This window comes from Sphaeramia orbicularis, chromosome 19, assembly GCF_902148855.1.
Source record: "Sphaeramia orbicularis chromosome 19, fSphaOr1.1, whole genome shotgun sequence".
NCBI classification, from domain to species: domain Eukaryota; kingdom Metazoa; phylum Chordata; class Actinopteri; order Kurtiformes; family Apogonidae; genus Sphaeramia; species Sphaeramia orbicularis.
Genome location: NC_043975.1, coordinates 598,342 through 624,816, shown reverse-complemented (window position 1 = coordinate 624,816; position 26,475 = coordinate 598,342). Strand labels below are relative to the sequence as shown.

Sequence of the window (26,475 nt, the reverse complement as noted above, 5' to 3'; positions counted from 1 at the left end):
GGCTCACGTGTAGACCTGGTAGAGTTGGCTCAGGTGTAGACCTGCTGGAGTTGGCTCAGGTGTAGACCTGCTGGAGTTGGCTCAGGTGTAGACCTGGTGGAGTTGGCTCAGGTGTAGACCTGGGATCCTGCTCAGGTGTAGACCTGGTGGAGTCGGCTCAGGTGTAGACCTGCTGGAGTCGGCTCGGGTGTAGACCTGCTGGAGTCGACTGGTGTAGACCTGGTAGAGTTGACTCAGGGTAGACTGGTAGAGTTGACTCAGGTGTAGACCAGGTAGAGTTGGCTCAGGTATAGACCTGCTGGAGTCGGCTCAGGTGTAGACCTGGTAGAGTTGGCTCAGGTGTAGACCTGGTGGAGTTGGCTCAGGTGTAGACCTGCTGGAGTCGGCTCACGTGTAGACCTGTAGAGTCGGCTCAGGTGTAGACCTGGTGGAGTTGGCTCAGGTGTAGACCTGGTGGAGTTGGCTCAGGTGTAGACCTGGTGGAGTTGGCTCAGGTGTAGACCTGCTGGATCTGCTCAGGTGTAGACCTGCTGGAGTCGGCTCAGGTGTAGACCTGCTGGAGTCGGCTTGGGTGTAGACCTGTGGGTCGACTCGGGTGTAGACCTGTAGAGTTGACTCAGGTGTAGACCTGGTAGAGTTGGCTCAGGTGTAGACCTGGTGGAGTCGGCTCAGGTGTAGACCTGCTGGAGTCGGCTCGGGTGTAGACCTGCTGGGGTCGACTCGGGTGTAGACCTGGTAGAGTTGACTCAGGTGTAGACCTGGTAGAGTTGGCTCAGGTGTAGACCTGCTGGAGTCGGCTCAGGTGTAGACCTGGTAGAGTTGGCTCAGGTGTAGACCTGGTGGAGTTGGCTCAGTGTAGACCTGCTGGATCCTGCTCAGGTGTAGACCTGGTAGAGTGGCTCAGGTGTAGACCTGGTAGAGTCGGCTCAGGTATAGACCTGGTAGAGTCGGCTCAGGTGTAGACCTGCTGGAGTCGCTCAGGTGTAGACCTGGTAGAGTTGGCTCAGGTGTAGACCTGGTGGAGTTGGCTCAGGTATAGACCTGCTGGATCCTGCTCAGGTGTAGACCTGTGGAGTCGGCTCGTGTAGACCTGGTGGAGTTGGCTCAGGTGTAGACCTGGTGGAGTTGGCTCAGGTGTAGACCTGCTGGATCCTGCTCAGGTGTAGACCGGTGGAGTCGGCTCAGGCGTAGACCTGCTGGAGTCGGCTTGGGTGTAGACCTGCTGGGGTCGACTCGGGTGTAGACCTGGTAGAGTGGCTCAGGTGTAGACCTGGTAGAGTGGCTCAGGTGTAGACCTGCTGGAGTGGCTCAGGTGTAGACCTGGCAGAGTTGGCTCAGGTTTAGACCTGGTGGAGTTGGCTCAGGTGTAGACCTGCTGGATCCTGCTCAGGTGTAGACCTGGTGGAGTCGGCTCAGGTGTAGACCTGGTAGAGTTGGCTCAGGTGTAGACCTGCTGGATTCGGCTCAGGTGTAGACCTGGTGGAGTTGGCTCAGGTGTAGACCTGCTGGAGTTGGCTCAGGTGTAGACCTGGTGGAGTTGGCTCAGGTGTAGACCTGCTGGATCCTGCTCAGGTGTAGACCTGGTGGAGTCGGCTCGTGTAGACCTGGTAGAGTTGGCTGGTGTAGACCTGCTGGAGTTAGCTCAGGTGTAGACCTGTGGAGTTGGCTCAGGTGTAGACTGCTGGAGTTGGCTCAGGTGTAGACCTGGTGGAGTTGGCTCAGGTGTAGACCTGCTGGATTGTTCAGGTGTAGACCTGGTGGAGTGGCTCAGGTGTAGACCTGCTGGAGTCGGCCGGGTGTAGACCTGGTAGAGTTGACTCAGGTGTAGACCTGGTAGAGTTGCTCAGGTGTAGACCTGGTAGAGTTGGCTCAGGTGTAGACCTGGTGGAGTGGCTCAGGTGTAGACCTGGTAGAGTGCTCAGGTGTAGACCTGGTGGAGTTGGCTCAGGTGTAGACCTGGGAGTCGGCTCGTGTAGACCTGGTAGGTCGGCTCAGGTGTAGACCTGGTGGAGTTGCTCAGGTGTAGACCTGGTGAGTTGGCTCAGGTGTAGACCTGGGAGTTGGCTCAGGTGTAGACTGCTGGATCCTGCTCAGGTGTAGACCTGGTGGAGTCGGCTCAGGTGTAGACTGCTGGAGTCGGCTCGGGTGTAGACCTGCTGGGGTCGCTCGGTGTAGACCTGGTAGAGTTGACTCAGGTGTAGACCTGGTAGAGTGGCTCAGTGTAGACCTGTGGAGTCGGCTCAGGTGTAGACCTGGTAGAGTGGCTCAGGTGTAGACCTGGTAGAGTCGGCTCAGGTATAGACCTGGTAGAGTCGGCTCAGGTGTAGACCTGGTAGAGTTGGCTCAGGTGTAGACCTGGTAGAGTGGCTCAGGTATAGACCTGGTAGAGTCGGCTCAGGTGTAGACCTGGTAGAGTCGGCTCATGTGTAGACCTGGTAGAGTCGGCTCAGGTATAGACCTGGTAGAGTCGGCTCAGGTGTAGACCTGCTGGAGTCGGCTCAGGTGTAGACCTGGTAGAGTTGGCTCAGGTGTAGACCTGGTGGAGTTGGCTCAGGTGTAGACCTGCTGGATCCTGCTCAGGTGTAGACCTGGTGGAGTCGGCTCACGTGTAGACCTGGTGGAGTTGGCTCAGGTGTAGACCTGGTGGAGTTGGCTCAGGTGTAGACCTGCTGGATCCTGCTCAGGTGTAGACCTGGTGGAGTCGGCTCAGGTGTAGACCTGCTGGAGTCGGCTCGGGTGTAGACCTGCTGCGGTCGACTCGGGTGTAGACCTGGTAGAGTTGACTCAGGTGTAGACCTGGTAGAGTTGGCTCAGGTGTAGACCTGCTGGAGTCGGCTCAGGTGTAGACCTGGTAGAGTTGGCTCAGGTGTAGACCTGGTAGAGTCGGCTCAGGTATAGACCTGGTAGAGTCGGCTCAGTGTAGACCTGGTAGAGTCGGCTCAGGTGTAGACCTGGTAGAGTCGGCTCAGGTATAGACCTGGTAGAGTCGGCTCAGGTGTAGACCTGGTAGAGTCGGCTCAGGTGTAGACCTGGTAGAGTCGGCTCAGGTGTAGACCTGGTAGAGTCGGCTCAGGTGTAGACCTGGTAGAGTCGGCTCAGGTGTAGACCTGGTGGAGTCGACTCAGGTGTAGACCTGGTAGAGTCGGCTCAGGTGTAGACCTGGTAGGGTCGGCTCAGGTGTAGACTCCATAGAACTCCACCCACTCTACTCCAGTCCACTGATGTGGAAGGGGAAGTGCTCAGACTGTTTGGATCTGCCGAAGTCCAGGACCATGTCCTTGGTTGTGGGTGTGTTCAGGTCCAGGACTGGTCCTTATCCTTCATCAGTCCAGTGACGGTGGTGCTGCTGGTGTGGATGAGGAACAGAACAGTGCAGACATATTCTGCACTCACACAGTCCAGTATCAGATGGTCCAGTCCACTTGTCATGCCTTTACCTTCAGATGGAACAGGTTTAGAACTCAAGTCTAAACTCTTCTTTCAGAAACTGTTTAGATGCAAAAACCTGTTTAATCCCATTTGGAAAATGTCATGTTTGAGTGTTCTGTTTTCTCTGATTTGAGCTCCACTGGAGAACTGTGGTCACAGCAGGTGGAATCTTCTAGATAGAATGAAGTTTACAAATGTGGGACGTTCTTCAAATCCACATAAGGCAGTCATAGTTGAATAAAATGCTTAAAAATGATCACCTTTGATGACAGTTTGTCAGGCAGACAGACATGTTTCAGTCCTGTGGGGTACACTGAGGGTGAGCTGTGAAAATACTAGTAAACCTCAGAATATTACTCTGATAGTTTCCCCTCTGTGTCAGGATACACCATGTAACATTTCAGACTTCTCTGACCATCTATGCAGTTTCAGGTCCTTAAAATATGCAATTATAACAGTTGTTAAGTAGTTTTAAATCCTGATAAATTGGAAGGTAGCGCCCCCTTGGTTCTATGTATGTTTTGCTGTAATACCAAAAGAAATCACCTCGTCTGCAAAACTAATCTGCCCACGGGTACAAATAAAGTAACCTCAAACCTTGAACCTTTGTGGTGCAAGATATTTACAAACTATAAGTTCATTAATTCAAATAATATAATGTTATGTTGTAATTATTCTTGATTGTTCTTTTAACTTAGTTGTTACCTGTTCTGTTTTAGTCGTACTCCTGTGTTTTGTTTGGTCTCCACCCTCTTCTTCATTGGTTGATGTCCGGTCTTTGTATATCTCCAGGGGTACCCCAGTATAAAGGCGGGTTCCTCCCCTTCCTTGTCCTTTTTCAAATGTCTCGTAATGGGAAGAAGTAGCTTATCCGTTGTTATCCATTGTCATCATGTATTATTCAGTGATTGTTTCTTTTTGGCATCTAATTGTATCTATATTGTTGTCTACATAGTAATCGAGTAGACAGAGTATCGGCACTAATTGATTATACATGCGTTTGACGGGTAAATGAAGTGCATGTGTCAGATCATGCTAACATCTGTCTGTTTCATTCTAGTTTGGGGCTGGACCACAGTCAGAACTAACTGTGTTTTAATTTGTATATTGTCAGAATAAATGTAGTGTGAGTTCTATTTCCTCGTCCAATCACAACACTGTGTCCTGTAGGTCCATTCTACATCACACCAGGAAGAAACACAACACAGAGACCATACCACCGGTCACACAATTATATCATTTCACCAGAAGCTGTTCCCAAAAAGGGTTTTTTTTTGGCCCCTGAAGCCAAACGGCCCCGAGTTGGAGGTGGAAGTTATCAACATGTGACGGCCCAATGTATGAGATACCAGGAAAGAAGAGTGAAAAACAGGTAGAAAAAACATCCTGAGTGCTGGACCTGGCTCCCAGCCTATAAGGGACGGTTCTAGAACCACCAGTAAACCTGCACCACCACAATCCAGGGCTGGGTGTTACTGAGTTTACCCTGCAGCTTCTTACTGGAAGAACACATTCATTTACTGTAAATAACTTTGTAACAATGAAAACCAACTGGTCTGATCTACATTCTGACCCCATGAAAACAGGAAGAAGATTTCCAACACAGATAATACAACCTCATGTGTGTTCTGCGTAAACCAGTGGATCGGACAGTTCCAGGTCAGTGATGAATGTTTACAGAATTAGAAAAGCCGACTGTGCACCACTGCAGCTCATGACAGGAACTGAATGTGGTCCACAGAGAGCTGCTAAAGACCCAAAAACCATCCAGTCCACCTCCAATATATGCATCTGAAATCCAGACATTTGAAGATTCAATATGAAGGGGATGAAGAGAACGGAAAAGGGACTAAAGCTGCCAGTCCTCATCCCAGTTTGGGGACAGATCCATCGTCAAGACTAGATTTGACGACTTCTAAATGGTTAACGCGGTGAACGATGAAACAAACTGAAGCGACATCCAGAGTGGATGAAGTTTGTCCGGTGACCTCAGGGGACGCCACGAGTCCATAAATGGTCTTTACTGTGAGGGGACAGACAGCTGAGACGGCATCAGATGTCCACAGTACAAGTCCACATGGAAACCCTAGGATGAATATCCCAGTTTAAAGAAAGAACAACATGTTCTTTGATCCGTTTGTTGGTGATATTGATCAGTAAAGTCACATCTGATCAGTTTCATATCGGTACGATGTCAGATTAGATCAGATCAGATTCTTCTCAGAAATGTCCAGGTGAATGTACTGGATTCTGATTGGTCGGACCAGTGTGACATCAGCAGTGCTTCTGCAGATATAAGTGGTGATGTTTGGAGGTTGTGAAGCGTCTTCAGGTGGAGTCCAGGTGAGTCCACACAGGTACGTCTGCACACAGGAAACATCACATGATCACATCTGCCATCTTTTCCTGTCAGTTTGGTTTGAATCGGTCGATGCTTTTTCCAAACTCAGCTAAACTTCTAAAACTGATCAGTGATGTTTGTGAACATTTCATTTGTCCTAATGTCCAGACTGTGTTGGTGTTGGACTGTGTCAGATTCTAGAACTCACTAATGTCATATTTACAGGTTCAGCTCTGATTCAAAGTCTGGACATTATATGATGTGAACATTTAGTTCCACTAGTCGACCAACTCAACCATGTCTGTGTGGACAAGAGTTTCATCTACAGGCAACATCTAGAAACTACAGTGAATTAGAGTTAAAGACAAAATCAACCTGGACTGAACCATGAATGACTAATGATGAACATGAATTCAGGACTGTGAACCTCAGAGCTGAATGTCATTCACATCACCAGCTGGTTCCTGTTGGTTCTCCACATGAGTTGACTGGATTTCTAAATGTGTTTTGTGTTTCAGAGCATCGCACACGTCGGGATTTGCATCAGAAATCTGACAATGAAGGTAGGTTTGAGAGTCCCAGTTTCACAGATCCTACAGTTCTTTGACTCTTTATCAGTGAGTGACATGATGAATAGTTGGACTTTGGACGGGCCTTTGAAACATCTAAATGGGTTTCCAAACAGCACTGAGGTGGCTGCAGGTTTAGGATTCATCCAGGTCTGAACTGAACTGTTCCAATCATCCCCACACCAAGTCTGACTTTGACTTTTGAAGTGTTCATGATCCATATGGAAGAAAACAACAGATCAGGAACCTGTACGTCTGATACGTCTGTGTGTTTCTGTGCTGTCTGTCCTGGTAGGACCACACATCTCCAACAACAAATGTTTTATGTAAAAATCTGCAGCTCCTCTGTTCACTTGTTTTTGTTCCTGGTTCAGTCCAACAGAACAGTAGAAGAAAGTTCTAGTCAGTGGATGTGAGTCCAGTTCTATGACTGTGTGTGGACTGGTCTCATTGGTCACTGTGGAAAACCACAGGTTCTCCTCCACTTTAATGAAGAACATGTCTGTTCCAGCTGGTTCCAGTGGTCTTCATCCTCCTGGCCCCAGTGTTGACCTGCTGCAAAGACCTGGTCCAACCAGTGGACTGCAGTGACATCCATCAGCAGGACAAAAGTCTGAACAGTGGAGTGTACACCATCTACCCCTGGGGGAAAGATCTGCTGTCCAGGTGATTTAGAAGATTGAATGAACAGGTTGACAGTCAGGTCTTCATCAAATTACACAGCATCTTAAAGAACATGTGCGACTTGTGCTGGTTATCTGTGTTCCTATTGGTCCATAACCACATCACAGAGGTTTTTACACTTTGTCATGTTGTCTTCTACGACTTCCAGTAAGATGGAGGACTCAGTTCAAAGACGGTCCCTCATGTGAAGATGCTTCTGCCTAACCAGTACAAGTAGAGCAGTAGTTGTATGAGCAGTAGCAGTAGTCATCATCCAGGTTGGAGAAGTGTGGATGGAGTTGGAACTGAAGGAGGACATCTGTTAATGAATGTGTTTGTGTGCAGGTTTACTGTGACATGGACACAGATGGAGGAGGGTGGACGGTGAGTATTTGACCTGCAGTTGGACACCAGCTGACATGTTATCAGTTGAGTTAAGTCCATGTGGTTCCTCCAGGTGTTCCAGAGGAGGATGGATGGAACTGTGAACTTCTACAGGCCCTGGGATCAGTACAAGATAGGATTTGGTGACGCTGCTGGAGAGCACTGGCTCGGTGAGATGAAACTAAATGTCATGTGACTTCATCAAACTCACTGATGTCAAACTGTTCAAACTTGTTCTGATTCACAACCAGGACTGACACAGAGTTTCAGACTCCTCAAAATGCTGATTCATTGACTGTAAACTCAAATTGTGTTTTCAGGTCTCGACGTCCTCCACTACCTGACACGACGACAACACATCAGCTGTTGGTTGAAATGGAAGACTTTACGGGACAAAAGTGTCGGCTGGTTACTCCCAGTTCTCTGTTGGTAGTGAATGTCATGGATATAAACTCAGCGTGTCTGGATTCACTAATGGAGGAGCAGGGAGGTGACATCAGGTCCTTGATGATGGCTGAACTAATCTGGACCACAGCTGGTCCCATCAGTCCAGCTGAAAATACACAGCACATCGATCAAACTTCAGATGATATTTACAGAAATGTAAATACACTTTATACTTGTGTTTCGACAGGAGATTCTCTGAGTCCCACAATGGAAATAAGTTCTCCACTTTTGACAAAGACCAGGATGTTTGGCACAAAAACTGTGCCAAAAGCTTCCTCGGAGCATTTTGGTATGGGCGTGTCACCGTGCGAACCCCAATGGGGTTTATCGCTGGGGGCTGATGGGTATCCATGCTGCTGGAGTGGACTGGTATCATTGGAAAGGTTATGACTACTCCCTGAAGGCCATCAGTATGAAGATCCGTCCTGTGCTGTAGACAACCAGGATGATTTCACAGCAGACATCAGCAGTTTCTTTCTCTGTAATGTCAGTTTGTTTTTAGACTTGGCTCAGGTTCAGTCTCCAAACACTACGTGGAACTGACTTTTAAACCATGATAACATTTACAGTAGTTCATCTACTTTGGATTCAGTGACTTCATCTGTGTTGTTTCATGTCTTTGTCTTGTCAGGAAAATGGGTTCTTTAATCTGTCAAAACAAACAGATGCATAGAGTCTGATTAAATGTTCAAATGAAACTATTTCCTTGTGATTGTGTCTGAGTGTGAGTGTGTGTTCATGAGCAGCTGCTGGTGTAAAGTCTGGATCAAACAGCTGTTGTTGTAGAGGAATGATCAGACAGGAGGAGCTTCCATCAAATGACGTGTGGTTGACTGTAACTCTGCTGTAATGACTATGTTCCACCACTAGATGTCTGTGCTGTGTCAGATCCATCAGACTGATCCAAAGCACACATGAAACCTCAGACTGTAACTTAATCTTTGAATCTTTATCTTTTGTGCGATGACAATAAACTCTGAACATGAGGACGATGTGTTCTGATGTGTTTCTGTCTTGAAGAACAGATAAAGACAGACCTGAGATCAGTCATTTCTATGCCATTTGTACCTTTAGCGAACAGTTAAAAGGTCGTTCTGTCAGCGTAACTCTGTTCTTTTACCACAGCTCTAAAAACACCAGATTAGCGCATCAGTGATGATACATACCGACGAAATTAAAGGTTACAAAGTAGATCGCCCGTCCTCAAATACTTGTGTTGGCAGCAACTTATTTTGATCATTTTACAGTGTCAGACGGTAACGTTAGCTAATAACTGCTCAGATGCTAATATTAGCCATTACTGTTGATTTACTTTGATATACTGTATAATGCGATATCCATCCTGATGGGACCGTAAACTCACCTTCACTTTAATCAGCTTTATTTTCATTTCTGGTTTGTTGCATGTCAAAACCATCGTCACATGGCAGCCATTTTCTTGTGATGTTATGTTTACAGTGTTATCAATAGGATAACATCATAAAAGTGTGTTAAAGTTGCATCAACACAGAAAGTCTGACAAATATCGATCACTCCCCTGGATACTGAAGAGTCTGTATGGACATCGGAAAACATTCCAATTAAAAATATATATTTTACAGCCCTGCCACTATATTTGACAACAGCTAATGCTAGCATTTAACTACATCTTAGCCACTATTTATTTATTTATTTATTTATTTATAGCTAATAATACTGTTGTGGCTTTTAGTAGGAAAGGAGTAAATTAAATAAACTACCGTCTTATCCTTTCAACTGATTTGGTGCATGAAACACTTTTTTATATATAATTAATTAATCCAGTCTTATGGTATCAAATATTACCATAAACGGTTGAATGCTAACGTTAGCCATTGTTTCACCTATGCTATGTGATATAATATTCATCCATATTTTTCTGTCTTAATTTTTTTCAGTCCCAGATCAAGAGGGAATGAGTGAAATGATACCAGTTTGTTAATTCCTTGAATTTATATAAAACCTTTTATGACATTTTAACTCCAGTCTACTGGCGCGGTGCAGACGTCACTTCCTGTTTCCTTTTACCGGGTCCTGTTGTGTTCCTTCCTTTATGTTTTCTGGACTGTCTTAGGTCCATAAAACACATCAGAACATTCTACCACTTTACATGCAAAGATAAAGAGCAGAGGAAGACGATGAATGTGATGAGTAAAATTACAAGTCGGAAAAAAAACAGAAACAAAAACGAAGTGACGTTAGCGTGTTAGCGTTAGCAATTAGCATTAGCTTCCACTGCATGTACTGAACTGGATCCTTCTGGAAGGCTTTTATGGGCTCTTTAATCTTTCACTTCTTTATCTGCTCTGTCCAGATGAAAGGAAATAACAGTTAAAGGGTTAAATAACTGATAAATAATCTCCAGTAGGAGCCAAAGGTGTTTGTTCTTTGCTTATTTGACGGAAACAGAGGAAGACAAACTGCGCATAAGGACAGAGAAGCTGTTCTACCTTTAATGTTATTTGTATATTTGGATTCATATTTGGTATTAATTTATTCTGTCACTCATTGGACTGAAAACTAATGCTGGAGCAGCTGCTGATTATGCAGAACATTTACAGATAAATAATGTCAGAGCAATACTTGTTTTAATAAACAATAGAAGGTCTACACGTGACGTCACCGCTAGTGGAAGTCACCGTGGTTCCGCCCACTGAGTGTCAGAAAGAGGGAGGTGAGTAGCAGCTTTGTCTTGAATAAAGTGAAAACTTTAGAACAATTTCAAAAATGGGGCAGAGCTGTTGTGCCATTGATCGCACAAGTAGGTTTCAAAAGCACTGGGAGCTCTCGTTTTAGCGAGACCTAAAGCCATAGACAGAAGAAGCAGATGGATCGCTGCAATTCAGAGAAAGAACTGGAATCCAAACAACCAAACCTGGATCTGTGTCAGCTAACGTTCATTTGTGCTGTGTTCTGGTGTAAACTCATCCCTTAAATTCCATCTGGTTTGGCTAACGTTCCTTCTTAGTAAAGCTCTTCATGTTAGCATCTGTCATTTAGTTCTATGTTTCAGAACTGAATCGTTTGTGTCTTCAGTTGTGTGATTGTGAACCTTGTGCTCTACATGATTTGTAAACTAGCTTAAACTGAGGCTAACCTAGTTTTCCAGATCAGGGGCTCCTCTAGCACACAGCTGTTGGATCTGTGTTGGATCCAGTATTTGATGTGAACTCTCCTTAAATCCCACAGTACCAGTAGATCATCCACTCACTTGGGTCAGTACTGAGGGTTCAACTCCAGTAAATCAGTAGTGAACTGTGAGCACTACTGCTGGGCCTTTACCGCCCAAATCACCAAAAAACAAACTCCGTCTGCACTGACACAAAACCTCCAAAACAATAGTATGTTGAATGAAAGCACTCACCAGCTGGAATCCTCTAATGAACCAGGACCAGGATGGACACAACTCTGGGTCTGTTGGATGCTTTCAGCCTTTGCATTGGGGATTTTCCCGCGTTGAACTCAGGTTCATGTAAATGTCAGGATAGGTGATTTCTGTCCCAGATCAGTGTTGGTAGAACACTGGTTGTTGGTAGCTTGTATGGATCCATGTCCAGTCCAGTTTTCTTAATTTCATCTTATTTCCACATTTTTCCAGTCTGGCTGTAGTTACTGCTATACTCCACCATCTTGAGCCGCTTTGTTTTTGCCGCTCAGTCTGACTGAGAGGGGCGTGGCCTAGGGGGAAGTGACAGATGTGCATTCCCTCTATTAGCGTAAACACTGCATCCATGGGGGCCGCCATTGCTACGTGACGTCAGAACTCGGAATTGGGAGAACATGGATCTAGTACGAGTTTACAGGTGGAAGTCCCAGGTTTGACTGAACATTCCAGTGCATTTACACCAGTAGAAGGATGGAAGAACACCAGTTATGGGTGGACTGGAACACAGCATCAAAATAAGAAAAAAAAAAATATGCAAAAAACAACAAACTAAATAAATAAATGAAGTAGAACAAGTTAAATTAGAAACATTGGGAAACTTTGAGGTGGTTTTCAGTCCTCAGAGTTTAACCCTTTCATGCATAGTGGTCACTACAATGGACAGCTGTTCAAAGGTGTTGTTCTCTTGTATATTTATGTATTTTGTTGGTTTATTTCCATATCAGCCAACACAGTGGACGCTTATGCATCATCCCATACGCTGTAATTCATACCATTACTGTAAATTTGCTGTTGTGCAAACTTGATCTGCAGTTAAAAAATTGATAAAATAAATAAATAAATAAAAAAATAAATAAATAAATGCTAATTGTTATAGACTGTAATCAACAAAAAGTTTTGGAGTTTTTTTGTGTGTATTATCTCCATGCAGGCATGTTAAAATGTGAGAAAGCATCAGATTAGCAGCGTTAAACATGTTTTTATTTCATAGTTTTCACGCAGTATATAAGTAAAAACTTGTTTCTTTGCTTGTAAAATTAAATGTATGGTGTCCAGCTGGGTGCATATTTTTGTAACTCCATGAAAAATAGGTTCATAAAAAAAATTCAATCACATTGTTTTTTGTTGTTTTGTTTGTTTTTAAAATGCCTACAGAGGAATTAAAAACATCCAGGAAAAAAGTAATCTTGATTAAGCTTCTCATAATTCACGCAAGAAAGGGTTAAATATTTACAAAGTGAATTATACATTTTAGATTTTTAGTTAGACACATTTTTATTGTGTTAAATAATGCTTTACTTTGTTTTCAAAGTAATGTTTATTTGATTTGTTTTGTGCCCATTTGGTTTAATGAATATGACATTTAGCGAACATGATGAAGGCTTGTATGAGGCAAGGTTATTATCATTAATGAAAACAAACGAAATGACGAAAACTAGAATTGAAAAAACATTTTCATTAACTGAAAGAAATAAAAACTATAAAAGAAAAAACGATAACTAACTGAAACTGTGATGTATGTTTATAAAACGAACTAAAATTATGGATAAAATTCCCCTCGTTTTCAATGTTGGACTGAAATGAAATCGATTTTTCGCTCAAACAATTTTAGCTAGCAGCACTTTGTGGTCTGTCACTTTTCGTCACTTGTCATTGTTACCTGGAAACATGGAGACTAAAGCTAGGAGAAAGAAGCAGAGTCCTGTCTGGGATTTATTTGAATATGACGACAGAGAAGAAGAGAAAAGAGACGACTCAACTACAACTAAACTAAGATTAAACTACAACTAAACTAAAACTAAGCATTTAGAAAAAATTGAAAACTAATAAAAACTGGCAAACCTGCTCTAAAAACGAATTAAAACAAACTGAATTAGAGAAAAAAAAGTCCAAACTAAATTAAACTAAACTAGAATGAAAAATGCTAAACTATTCGATCCTTGGTATGAGGAGGGAAACTGTCCTGTATGTGTGTCCATCAGTTCTGTTTCCAGACCAGCGGGTGGCGCTGTTGCTCTGTCTAAACACATGCGCGTCCGTCCATGCGCAGTAGAAGAAGACGTCATACCGGAAGTGATGTTTGTTTATCTGACGCTCAGAGTGGGTCTTCTGTCTCTCACACGATCTTTGCGGCGCTTCAGCCATCTTCACGAACACATTCTGTCACGTTTCAGTTAAAAACCGGAACCGGGTCCACACTGAGCGGGTCCAGACTGCCTCCGGGTCCAGGTCCGGGTCCGGGTCCGGGTCCTCCACATGTGCAGCTGCAGCAGCGGTCAAACCAACGGGTCGTGTCCGTGAGAAGGTACATTCCATCACTTTTTTTGTTTCCTTCAGAGAAGACCAGAGTGAGCTGTTGAACAGAACCAGAACCAGAACCCAGCACAACCAGAACCAGAACCCAGCACAACCAGAAGCAGAACCCAGCACAACCAGAAGCAGAACCCAGCAGAAGCAGAACCGTCCGCCTTAAAGCCAGTCGAACCGGGTCACATGTCCATCAGAGCAGCTTTTCCCTTCAGTTCCAGCTGTGATTGAGGTCTGTTTTCTTCACTGTCACTTTAATCCTGAACTAAACCCATTTAATCTGGAATAATTGTCAGGTTTTTTTGTTTTTGATGTTTAGACAGAATGTTGAAGGTGCTGTCGGTCAGGTGCTCTGCTCTCTGATTGGCTGCTGTCAGATGTGCAGGAGGTCAAAGGTCACAGCAGCAGTCAGTGAATGTGGTTTGACAGGTGTTCAGGTGGACTGAAGCACCAAGCACAACAGCAACGCCTTCATTTGTTCAGTGGGTTTGACAGGAATGTGGTTCACACCAGAACCAACAGAAGGAAGGAAATACAGCAGTTTAAATAAAAGATAAAATTAAAAAAAAAAAAAAAAGAACCAACAGAAGGGGAAGGAAATACTGCAGTTTAAATAAAAAATAAATAAAATTAAAAAAAGAAGCAACAGAAGGGGAAGGAATACAGCAGTTTAATAAATAAAATAAAAAGAACAGATTAAAACCATCAAGGGAGTAAAATGAGACTCAGATGGAAATGTTGAACTGGATCACACTTGGATTTTGTGTTTTGAGTCGGCTCATGTTTTAATCGGTTTTGTCGACATGATCTCGACAAAATATGATCCAAAAAACTTCCCTCAACTCCAGATAAATCGTAAAAAGCCCTACACAGTAAATTTAAAGTAATAAACTAAAATAAAATAGAGTAAAACAGACTAAAATTTAAAATCAAATTAAATAAAGTAAAAATTAAGATGATACTAAACAAATAAAATACAAATGAGCAAAATGAATCGTACTATCCTAAAAATAAGAACACAAAACCAAAGTGCAATTCAATAAAAATTCAAAAAAATAATTAAATTCACCTATAACAGTGAATATAACCAAAATTAAATACAGGAAATAGAATTAAGTTTAAAAAAGTAAATAAATAAAATCCTGCCAAATAATTACACTAAACTAGCAAATAAAATACATATGAGTAAAATGAATCCTGCTATCCTAAAAATTAAATAAAAATGAGAACACTAAAACCAAAATCCAATAAAATAAAAATTCAAAAAATAATTAAATTCACCTATAACAGTGAATGTAAACCAAAATTAAACACAATAAAATGGAATTAAGTTTAAAAAAGTAATAAATAAATAAAATTACACCAAATAATTATACTAAACTAGCAAATAAAAAAATATGAGTAAAATCAATCGTACTAAACTCAAAAAATAATATAATCAGTAAATGGAACTAAAGTTCAACTACTGTTCGATCCTGTTCATGAAATCAAATAAAAATAGTAATGCAATCAAATGAAAACACTAAAACTGAAATGCAATAAAATAAAAATTCTAAACAAATAATCACTTAAAACAGTAAATATAAACTAAAATAAAATACAGTTAAAAAAAGAAAAAATAGCTTAAAAAATAAAATAAAATCATACCAAAGCAAATGGTGAATAAAGTATACATGAGTAAAATGAATAAAGTGGAACTAAAATATCTCCTGTCGTTTATTGGTTTATTCAAGTGAATATTTGTCGTCGTATCGTTCAGCTGATTTTTATCTTTTACAGTTGAATTTACTTTTCAGAGCGAATGCGACGCTAACACGCCGCCACCGAGCACTAACGTCAAACGGCATCGTTATCACAGCTGACATAAGTTTGTTTTCCACCAGAGGAACAGTTATCGTTTACTCTGATTCCGAAAAACCTCGGTACGTTTCCTAAAAATCTGTCCCTTGACCCCAAACGTCCGATAAAAGTTCCTGGTAGGGGGCGGGACTTCTGCTGTACGTTGAAGAATGCTGATTGGTGGAACACGGTTGTAAGAAAAAGACGCATCCTGTTGCATCGTTTTTGTTGCTTTGTTGTCGGATCTGTTTGTAATTTCAGTCTAATTGTGCCTGGTTTTTTCTTCTCATTGCGTTTTTTTGTATTATTACGTCTTTTGTATTTGTCTTGTGTTTTTTTTGTCTTATTGTGTCTTTTTCATGTCTATGGTCTTGTGTCTTTTTGTCTTTTTTTGTCTCATTGTGTCTTATTTTATTGTTTTGTCTTATTGCATTTTTTTCGTATTACGTCTTTTTGTATCTTTCTTGTGTTTTTTGTCTTGCATCTTTTCGTATCTGTGGTCTTGTGTTTTTTTTGTCTTATTGTGTCTTTTTTGTATTGTTTCGTCTTGTGTTTTTTTGGTCTTACTGCATCTTTTTTCGTCTATTACGTCTTTTCATATTTATGGTCTTGTGTCTTTTTTGTCTTATGGTGTCTTTTTTGTATTGTTTTGTCTTATTGTGTCTTTTTTCGTCTTATTGCTTCTTTTTGTATCTTGTGTTTTTTTTGTCTTATTGCATCTTTTTCGTCTTTTTTGTCTTATTGTGTCTTTTTTGTATCTATGGTTTTGTGTCTTTTTCGTCTTTTTGTCTTATTGTGTCTCGTTTTTTGTCTTATTGTGTCTTTTTTGTATCTACGGTTTTGTGTCTTTTTCGTCTTTTTTGTCTTATTGTGTCTATTTCGTATTGTTTTGTCTTATTGCATCTGTTTGTATGTTATTGCATCTTTTTTGTATTTATGGTCTGTGTCTTTTTCGTCTTTTTTGTCTTATTGAGTTTTTTGTATTTTGTCTTATTGTGTCTTTTTGTATTTATTTTATTACGTCTTTTTTCGTCTTATTGCATCTTTTTGTATCTTTTGTCTAGGTTTTTTTGTCTTATTGTGTCTTTTTTTGTATTGTTTTGTCTTATTGCGCCTGTTTTCGTCTTATTGCATCTTTTTTATATCTATGGTCTTGTGTCTTTTTGTCTTTTTTTAAACACGTGTGGAAATGGTTTCACTTTATTTTATCTGACTTTTCACTTAGAATACCGTCTTTTATGCCAGTTTGACCAATCTTTTAGTCTGTTTAAACTGTGTCTTAGTTTAGTTTTACTATACGTTGTTTTTTTTTAACTGTCCTTTAGTTGGGTTTAGCGTCTGGTTTCACTGTCTTTTATACTGGTTTTACTAATGAGCTTTATCCTTTATTCAGTCTGTGGATACATTGTGTTGATTCGTTGGTGGTTTTGGTTGTAATTGTGGAATTAAAGAACCACTGCAGCGTCACAGATGGACGTACAGTTGGACAAACACTGGAATGACATGGACCAAAATGATGAACAAATACAACACAAAGCAACACACACACACTAAACCCCCACAAACTAGAGTTTAGGAAACTGAGGCTGAGATTCTACCTCAAACATCCTCATATAATCTTCAGACGGATCCACTAAACGTGTCCAAACCATCGTTTTCATCTCAGCCTTTAAAAACCCGTCTGTCGGTCGGTCTCTAAAGACAAACCAGCGCCCTGTTTACATGTCCTGTTGTTGTGTGACCTTCACTGAGTGCAGGTAAAACCGTGACTTCATAAACCGTCCTGTAAAGTTGATCTCCACGTGCACAGATCTGTCAGATCCAGGTCTGCGCAGCCTGGATGCACCTGTTGCCCTGGCAACCGCATCCCGCACATCCACGTTTCAGAGTGGGAGCTCTGTCTTTGTGTCCCGTCTCTGTCGCTGGAGTGGATGAGTCAGTGGACGGTTAGTTAACGGTTGTCGCGGCAACTGTGGGCACCACTGAAGGACGTAAGGGCCAAATGCAAAGGCTGATGGGATGCAAAACCGCTCCACTCTGGGCCGACCGTCAGCTTTAGCTTCAGCGCTGCGTCCAATCACACACAAACACACACAAAAACAAACACACACACACGTCTGCAAAGGGTTTGAAGAGTTTATTAGTCAATTAAATACACAACATGAAGCACTGACGCAAATAGATAAACAGTCAAAATCAGAAGTAAACTACAACTCCCAGGATGCATTTCTCACACCTACTCACAGTGTCAGATTGTGTGATTCTGTCACCGTGGGATGTTGATGAACATATTGATCGATGATCAGGTTGTGTTTTCCTCGGTTCAGCTTGTTTATCTGTCCTCGCTGACTCTTCTGTTTTTGTCTCGCCTGCAGTGAAGCATCATGGGAGGTGGCAGATGGGCGAGCCAACCGTGGGCCGAGCAGTGACACGCAAACAAACGCACAAACAAACACACCATGGATCAAGGCTTCAGCATCCAGACGCTGGTGAGCAAAGGCACTGATCAGCTCCGATCAAACACTAATCAAACAGCGGACCGTGAACAGAGCGCCGCTTATCCTCTGAACACATGCAAATGAGCCGCCACAAACGCTGCATTCAGGCACACGTCAGGATGGGAAATCTGACCGTTCAGCTGTTACTGGGGATTCCACAGGCTCCTCCCTGCTCGGCCTGCGGGGCGGAGTCACAACACCGTCACTCACCTCTGTTTGACACCTTTGGTGTAGAAGGAGGTGGTAGAGGAGCCGACTCCACGGACATCCAACAGATCAAACACAGACCTTCATCTCGTTCCTCGACTTCATGTATATTTTTTCTGTTCTTGTTCTTGTTCATCGTCTTGTCTTCTTCTCTTCATCTCCTTCTTCTTTTCCCTCCATGTTTTATCGTCATCCACCGTTTGTTTTTACCGTGGGTCATGTCATGAATGAAAACATGAACCATGAAACAGAGCGCGCTTATCCTCCTCTAACACATGTAAATGAGCCGCACACAAACGCTGCATTCAGGCACACGCTCAGGATGTGAAATCTGACCGTTCAGCTGTTACTGGGGGTTCAGCAGGCCCCTCCCCCGCTCGGCCTGCAGGGGGCGGAGTCAGAACACCGTGGCTAACCTGTGTTGGTCTCTCCTGGTGTAGAAGAAGCTGGCGGCAGACCGACTACACGGATGTGTCGCTGACGGCGGCGGAGCGAGTGCGAGCACTGGGGAAGATGGGCTGCAGCGTGGAGATCAATGACGACATCGCGCCGCGTCGCTACTTCCGCTCGGGCGTGGAGATGGAGCGCATGGCGGCGGTCTACCTGGACGAGGGCAGTCTGGAGAACGCATACGTCCTCTACACCAAGTTTATCACGTGAGAGCCACGCCCACCTCCCTCCGGTCCAGCCGGTCAAACATGTGAAACTGTTTAGAAACTGGGCGTTTCATCAATGGGCGCCATGTGATCATTAAAACTACAAATTTTATCTATCGACAAAATGAAGCTAATATTTTAGTTTAGTGTTCTCATTTTGTCTCTGTATCTGAAAGTGGAGTTTGAGTTTTGTGAGTTATTTGTTGTATTTATTCATTTTAGTTGTTTCAGTCGTGAACATTTGCGACTGTTTTTCCAGGTTGTTTGTGGAGAAACTGCCGACTCACAGAGACTATCAGCGTGCAGCATCCCCGAAAAACAGCTGATCATGAAGGTAACCTGCAGTCACATGACAGGAGAGGAGGGGGTCACATCACAGGAAGCAGGGGTCACATGACTTACAGAGTTCAGGTTGGTTCTGTAGACTAGACCTAAATGAAACGCACACGGTCTGCGGTCAGGAACTGAATGGTGGTCACGTGACCGTACTCCTCGTCCAATAACAGGCCGTCTGTGTGTCCTCTGTCTGTAGAAACTTCAGGAAGTAGCGTTTCCCCGTAAGGATGAGCTGAAAAAGCGTCTCCAGGAGAAATACAGCAGGGAACACAGCGAGTACCTCAGAGCCCAGGTAATCGGATCCTCAGAGGTGTGGTGCATTATGGGTAGTATTAGTAGAACACTGTAGCTGCTGTTATGTCCTAACACACACACACACTAATGCCAACTTCAAGGTTTTCCTAAAAATCTATGACTTTAATATTCATCCTTCAGCTGTAGTTTTCTGAAATTTCTCCACACTTTCACTATTTTTTATTTTTCATGTACTTATTATGTCTGTTTAATTTAATTTGAATTTAATTATTGTATTGTATTTTCCATGTAACCGTTTTTTACCATTTTATGTACCATGTATTGGTTTTTAACATGTCATGTGACCTGTGATCCTCACAGAGCCAATCGGTGGTGGTGGATGGATGTGGCCAGCAGCTGCAGCGCCTCTCCCTATTGGACGAGGATAGGAGGCGGTTCCTGCTGTTGGAGGAGGAGCGGCAGCGTGTCGCCGCTCTGCGACGGATGCAGATTGAATCGGAACAGTTCCGATACTTCGAGGACCAGCTGAGGCGTCAAGAACTGGCCAGTCGCAGAGGGGAGGGCGGAGCCTAAGGTGTGGTTTCCGTAGTACCAGTGCCGTGCCGGTGTGCGTGTACTGTCATTGGACGACATGTGCAGTGAGCTGTTTTCTCCAGCAGGTGGTGATCAAAGTGAGGTGACAGACGGCTCCTGTCTGTAGCAGCCAATCAGAGAAGGTGTGAGGTTGCAGGGGGCGGACCCGAACAGGAACAGGCCGGCTCTGTTAGCCAACCGGCCGCACGCTGGCTGGCGTCCACAGTGAGTCCACACGTAGGGGGCGGGAGTTTGAAGAACGGGGGATCCATGGGAGTCCTTTGTATTTCCTTTGTGTATTTTTGTGTTGTGTGGAGGGTGGGCGGTGTGTGTTTGTGTGTCATTGTGTATGTGTTTGTGTGTCATTGTGTGTGTGTGTGTGTCATTGTGTGTTGTGTGTCTGTTGTAGCCCAGCGGGTGGAGGGTCTGCGGCGGGTGGTCATCCCCAGAGACCTGACGTACCGTTTCCTCCTCCTCGCCGACTCCAACACCGCCAAAGGCATCGAGACCTGCGGCGTCCTGTGTGGACGACTGGTGAGACCGCCTCCTTCTGCTGGACCCCGCCCACTGGTGTCCCTAAGGCCATAGGCCACGCCCACTACACACATGTAGACCTGATGGTGTCGAATTACTACTGTGAATGACTCCTCCTTCTCTCTCTCTCTCCTCTCTCTCTCTCTCTCCTCTCTCTCTCTCTCTCTCTCTCTTCTCTCTCTCTCTCCTCTCTCTCTCTCTCCTCTCTATCTTTCTCTCTCTCTCTCTCTCTCTCTCTCTCTCTCTCTCTCTCTCCCCTCCTCTTCCTCTCTCTCTGCTCCTCTGGTCTGTGAATGTCTCTCGCCCTCAGACCCATAATGAGTTCCTTCTGACCACGTGGTCGTCCCAAACAGTGGCCGGTCCAGACTTCTGCGACATGGAGAACGTGGAGGAGCTGTTCAGCTTCCAGGACCAGCAGAACTGCTGACGCTGGGCTGGATCCACGTAGGTGACCACGCCCCTCCCCCTCCCCCACACGTCACGCACAGACCACAACATCACACCAATGTTAAAACACACAACGAAACTCAACGCCGCGCGTCAGGTGTGATTCATCTTTCACACTGACCCCCGCCACTTCATCTACCCCTCAATTGCACCATCACAGGTTACCACGGCAACGGAGGCTGAGCAGAGATGGAGCACACGGACAGAGTCTCACTCTGATCCCAAACGATGAACTGCATCTGTTAATGTGACCGAGTAAATAACATCTGAAAAACCACTTAACACCAACAGAGAGTGGAGACGTTTAGAACAGAGGACCAACATATGGCCTGGGCCAAAACGGCCGTTACAGGGTCCGGTCCGGCCCATGGGTGTGAATTTACAAAATGCAAAATTACACTGAAGATAATAATCATTTTAGTTCAGGTTCCACATTCAGACTGATATGATCTAAAGTAAATAATAACATATGAATATTTATATTTGTTTGATTATTTTTAATTTAGTTTTTCACTAACATATATTTATAGTTACAAATTATTTCATTTACTGTTTATTATTTAATTTCATGCCATGTTTTATTTTAATTGCAGTTATGTTTTTTTAGTGTAGGATTTAATTTAATTCATTGTGTTTTATTTGCTAGTTTAGAATTATTTAATTTAGATTCTATTTACTGTGTTTATTTGATTTTATTTATTTTCATTTATATAATATGTATTTTTGTTTGTTTATTTATTGTTGTTTTGTTTATTTATTATTTCTTTGATATTTTTATGCAGTGATTTTGTTTAATTGTAGGAATGGTTTGTAGGATTCATTAACTCATTTGTAATGATTAGTTTTACTGTGTTTAGTTTTATTTTAACAGATCAGTGGATGTTTAATGGAATGAACAGTGAAGATGTGATACTAACGTTTTGTTTGTTTTTTTTGTTTGGCTTTTTTTGTGTTTCTGCGTTTGTGTTTCTGTGGTTTGGCGTTTTTATGTGTTTGCTTCTGTGTTTTCAATTGTTGTTTCCATGTTTTGGCATCTTTGTGTTTTTGTATTTGTTTCTGTGTTTTCTTTTTGTGTTTCCATATTTTGGATTTTGTGTTTCTGTGTTTTGGTGTTTTCTATTTTTGTTTCCGTGTTGGTTGCGTGTCGGTGCGTTTCAGACCCACCCCACCCAGACGGCTTCCTCTCCAGCGTCGACCCACACCCACTGCTCGTATCAGCTGATGCTGCAGAGGCCGTCGCCATCGTCTGCGCCCCCAAACACAACGAGTACGACACACGCTCACCATCGTACACTACATTACCCACAATGCCTCAGGGGTGAACATCTACGCCCCGTGTCTGTCCGTTCTGGATCAGGGTTTGTGTAGATATTCCAGTGAAATTAGACTTTTTTTTTTTTTTTTTTTTTTTTTTTTTTTTTACAAATCTGTTCCGTTCGTTTTTTTTCTGTCTGAACAGTGAGGAGGTTAATTTCTTAATATAATTTTTTTGTAGCTGTTATTAATAATTTTAACAGAATAGACACAGAAAAAAGTACAGATAATATAGGAGCACCCCCTACTGGAGTTAGTGGAGTCTGTCTGTAATCACTTTAGAATTCACAAAATGATAAAGAACCTAAATAAAAAAAAAAAAAAAAAAAAAAAAAGACTAGTCACAAAAATGTATAATTGAGCTCCTAAAATTAAACCATGACCAGATCCAGATTGATGCAGATTAAACACATCCAGAAAATGAATGTACAGTTGAATTTTTTATCGGATCAAAACCATTTTTTAGTTTTAGTTTGTAATTCAAATATTACATGACACAAATGTTTTCGTACTGGAATCATTTATGTCAGTTGTGTTTGCAGATTATAAATGTAAAAAAAAATCAGAAAATCAATCAGAATTTCACAAATGTTTTCTGTCAAAGTGTTGATTAAAGATGAATCTGATCAGATGGAACGAAAAAAAACAACTGCAACGTTCATTGAATTAATAAAATATCAGAAAAAAAAACTGGACAAATTAGACGGAAATGGAAAAAGAGATGATGTGGAGACGAGTGTGTGTGGGTGTGTGTGTGTTGTGTGTGTTGATTGTGTATTTGTGTAGGTGGCTTGTGTAATGTGTGTGTGTGTTTGTGTACATCTATCATGTAGATGTGTGATGCTCCCTGTGTGTTTGTGTTTGTGCACATGTATTTGTGTAGATGTGTGATGCTGTTTGTGTGTTTGTGTCCAGCTCTGGTGTGTTTGTGTGTTTGTGTGTGTATTTGTGCAGATGTGTTCAGCTCCAGTGTATTTGTGTGTTTGTGTGCAGCGCCGGTGTGTTTGTGTGTTTGTGCAGATGTGTGATGCTGTTTGTGTATTTGTGTGTTTGTGTGCAGCTCCGGTGTGTTTGTGTGTTTGTGCAGATGTGTGATGCTGTTTGTGTATTTGTGTGTTTGTGTGCAGCTCCGGTGTGTTTGTGTGTTGATGCTGTTTGTGTGTTTGTGTGTTTGTGTGCAGCTCCGGCTGTGTTTGTGTGTTTGTGCAGACTGTTGTGCTGCTGTTTGTGTATTTGTGTGTCTTGTGTGCAAGCTCTGGGTGTTCCGCCTCACTGCTCAGGCATGTGTGAAGTCTCATCTGTCGTCTGAAGGGTTCCATCCCTCACTCTAAGGATCCTCCTCTGTTCACGGTGAGTCCACCACACCTGGATGGCCACCGTACGGCCCCGGACCCAAAGCGGCCCGCCAAAGGGTCCGGTCGGCCCCAAACACAAAAAAATTACGTCCTGCCCTTGTTTAAGCAGGACATTTTAAATCAAACTGGACTCAGGGCTGCAACAAACCCAGCTGCACTTCCTCTGTTTATTGCATTGAACTCTATTGAACTGTATTTTAATTGTCTTGCTCCTCACTGTAAGCACTTTCGTGACTCCCTGTCTCGTGAAAAGTGCTCAAAATAAAATTACTTACCTTTTACGAAAACAAAAAATCCCCCCTCCCCCAGGTCCCACCAAAATGTACTCATTTGTTCCTTGTACCCAGTATCAACATTTCCTGAAAATTTCATCCAAATTCGTACACTAACTATTTGAGTTTCTTGCTGACAGTCAACAGACAAACCCCGATGAAAACGTGTCCTCCTTGGTGGAGGAAACAAAGTTAATTTGACATGTTTCACCTAAAATTATCTCCCCAAATGGTGTTCACATAATGTTACAGTGCTTCTAAATACCTCATCATATCATGTGGAATACATGCATATGAGTTACTCTGATTACATGCATCTGAGTTACTCTGATTACATGACAGACTGTTGAACATCACGAGTCCACATGTTAGCGCTGGATCAGACCCATTTACAAAACTATCCTTCACAAAATATGAACTTAATTTAAATATATATATATAATTATATTTTAAATAAAATATATTTTAATTGCAATTAATCGCCATAGTAATAATTTTTTTTTTTTTTTTGGGGGGGGGGGGGGGGCATCAACAGCATGTATTTCCTTTCAGTGATATTTCAGACTGCCAGTACTCCGACTGATAAAAAATAATTGCACAAGTCAGTTCTTCCAAACACCTGTGTCCCGTCCCCCCCCCACCCTCTGAAGACATTTCAATGAAAATGTCCATGGAACAGACGCTACTGTTACACATGTTTATGTCCACACCAGTTATTTCCGCTTGTGAGTGATTGACAGGAGTCTTAGTCCCACTAATCAGTACTAATACTAATAAGCCCAATAATATGTGATGTCAGTTGTTCAAAGTAAACAAAGGGGGCCCTCTAGTGGTGGGAATAAGTTGCACTAATGTATGTTTTGTCCTTTGGTGTTACCGTAGTCAGTTAGGACCATAAGAAGGAACTAACTAATAACATAAAGACACAAATAATTCAATTAGTTATGTCTATTAATGATCTGCATATTCACAGAGGAAAGCACAGATGTAATTATTCTAAATTTAAACTGACTGCTAATCCAACAGTCACATGGTCAAAGAAGTCCGGTTAGTTCAAAGGCTGGAATATTAAACACAACCAATGAATTTACATCAACTTAACATGAGCCTGCAGAAAGAATTAGCAACTCCATCTGTGACTGCTAGCATAAACCAATTAGCTTAACATGTTAATAACACATTGTAATAACACATCCAAAATAAGGTCATAAACATGTTTCTAACGGCACGTTTAATGGTGAAATTATTTAACAAACAACCAGAATGACTGACACATACAGGCGTTGAACTGCAGGAGGTTCCACAGTTTGATTCAGCATTACTTGGAAAGCTTCGCTCTTTTCTCCTCTCAGCTGCCACCGGCACTTGGTGGTGTGGAGTGCCAAAATAAAAGCATGAGTTTCAAAATAAGAGTCTGTATGTATAAATCAACTAAGACTTGCTTGAAGAGCAGAACAATAATAAAACGGCATTAACGTGAGATAAAAAAATTGCCGGTGTATTTAATGAAGCGTTAACGCCGGTAATAAGACGTTAACTTGCCCAGCCCCTAACATATATAAACAACCTGAAATGTCCAAAGACAAATAAGTTTAATTTTAATAATATTCTTCTTTTTTTTTCCAGTTATTTTTTTATTGAATTTTTTACAGCTAGTAGTGCCAAAAAATGTCTAAACAATAGGAACTGTTGTTTTTCTACCAGAACAGAAATATACAAAAAAACAAAGAAAACACACATACAACAGAAAAAAAAAACATCACAAAGCTAGAAACCTGTCGTCCTGGACAAATGTAACAGTTTGTGAGACGCAAACTTACACTTAAACATAGGTACAGAATATCGCAGAGAGAAGAAAGAGGAAAAAAGGAGTGTGTGTGTATATATACACACACACACACACAATTTTTAATACTCTCTTCCTCAGTTTCTATTTCCACATGTTCATTGTATGGTACAGATCCAGTGGATCTCAAATACACCACATTTAATAACAGACTGAATATTGGAACAATTCCACTGTTTCTCTTCCAACATGTAACATGGAATTTTAGGATTTTAGCATCGTATCATCTTCAATTACTATTTATTGTGCTTCAGCATTTTATATTCCAATTAGTTTATTTATTTTACTTGTTATCATATTCTTTATATAATTTCTTTACATCCTTTTTTTTTTTTTTTTTTTTTAAGTATTTGTATATTTGTTTATTTTTCTTTTCTTTCGCTGTTTGAAAAGTGCTGTGGAACTAAAGCGTCTTCTTTCCGTGCCGTGCAGGTGTGCAGACACGTGGTTCTGAGGGACTCCATGGTCAGCCTGTTGGACCTCAGGTGACAGCCAGGGGGCGCCGATGATGCGTTTACTGCCAACTGTGAACCTGCCTCTGTGTGCGTTTGGATTGAAACTTGAATTGTGTTCGATGTTTTCTGCAGTTTTTCATTCCGTTCCTGTTGAAGTTGTTGCTGCTCGCTCTATTAAAGATGTAAACCTGTGATTTTTTTTTTTTTTTTTTGGATGATTGTTTTTTCCGGAGTTTACCGGAAGTCTCCTCAGCTTCAGGTTCAGCTGTGGTGCGTTCAAGTGCTGTCGGACAGAGTGCCTTCTCATAAACTCACACGGACATTTCGTCGGCTCATCGGTCGAGA

General features: G+C 42.4%; 2 pseudogenes; both read left to right on the top strand.

The window, feature by feature from the left end:
- The first annotated feature begins 5,342 nt into the window (after positions 1-5,342).
- On the top strand, positions 5,343-8,822 carry LOC115410047 (microfibril-associated glycoprotein 4-like; annotated as a pseudogene).
- A 4,514-nt stretch (positions 8,823-13,336) lies between these two features.
- Positions 13,337-26,475, top strand: LOC115410412 (AMSH-like protease; annotated as a pseudogene).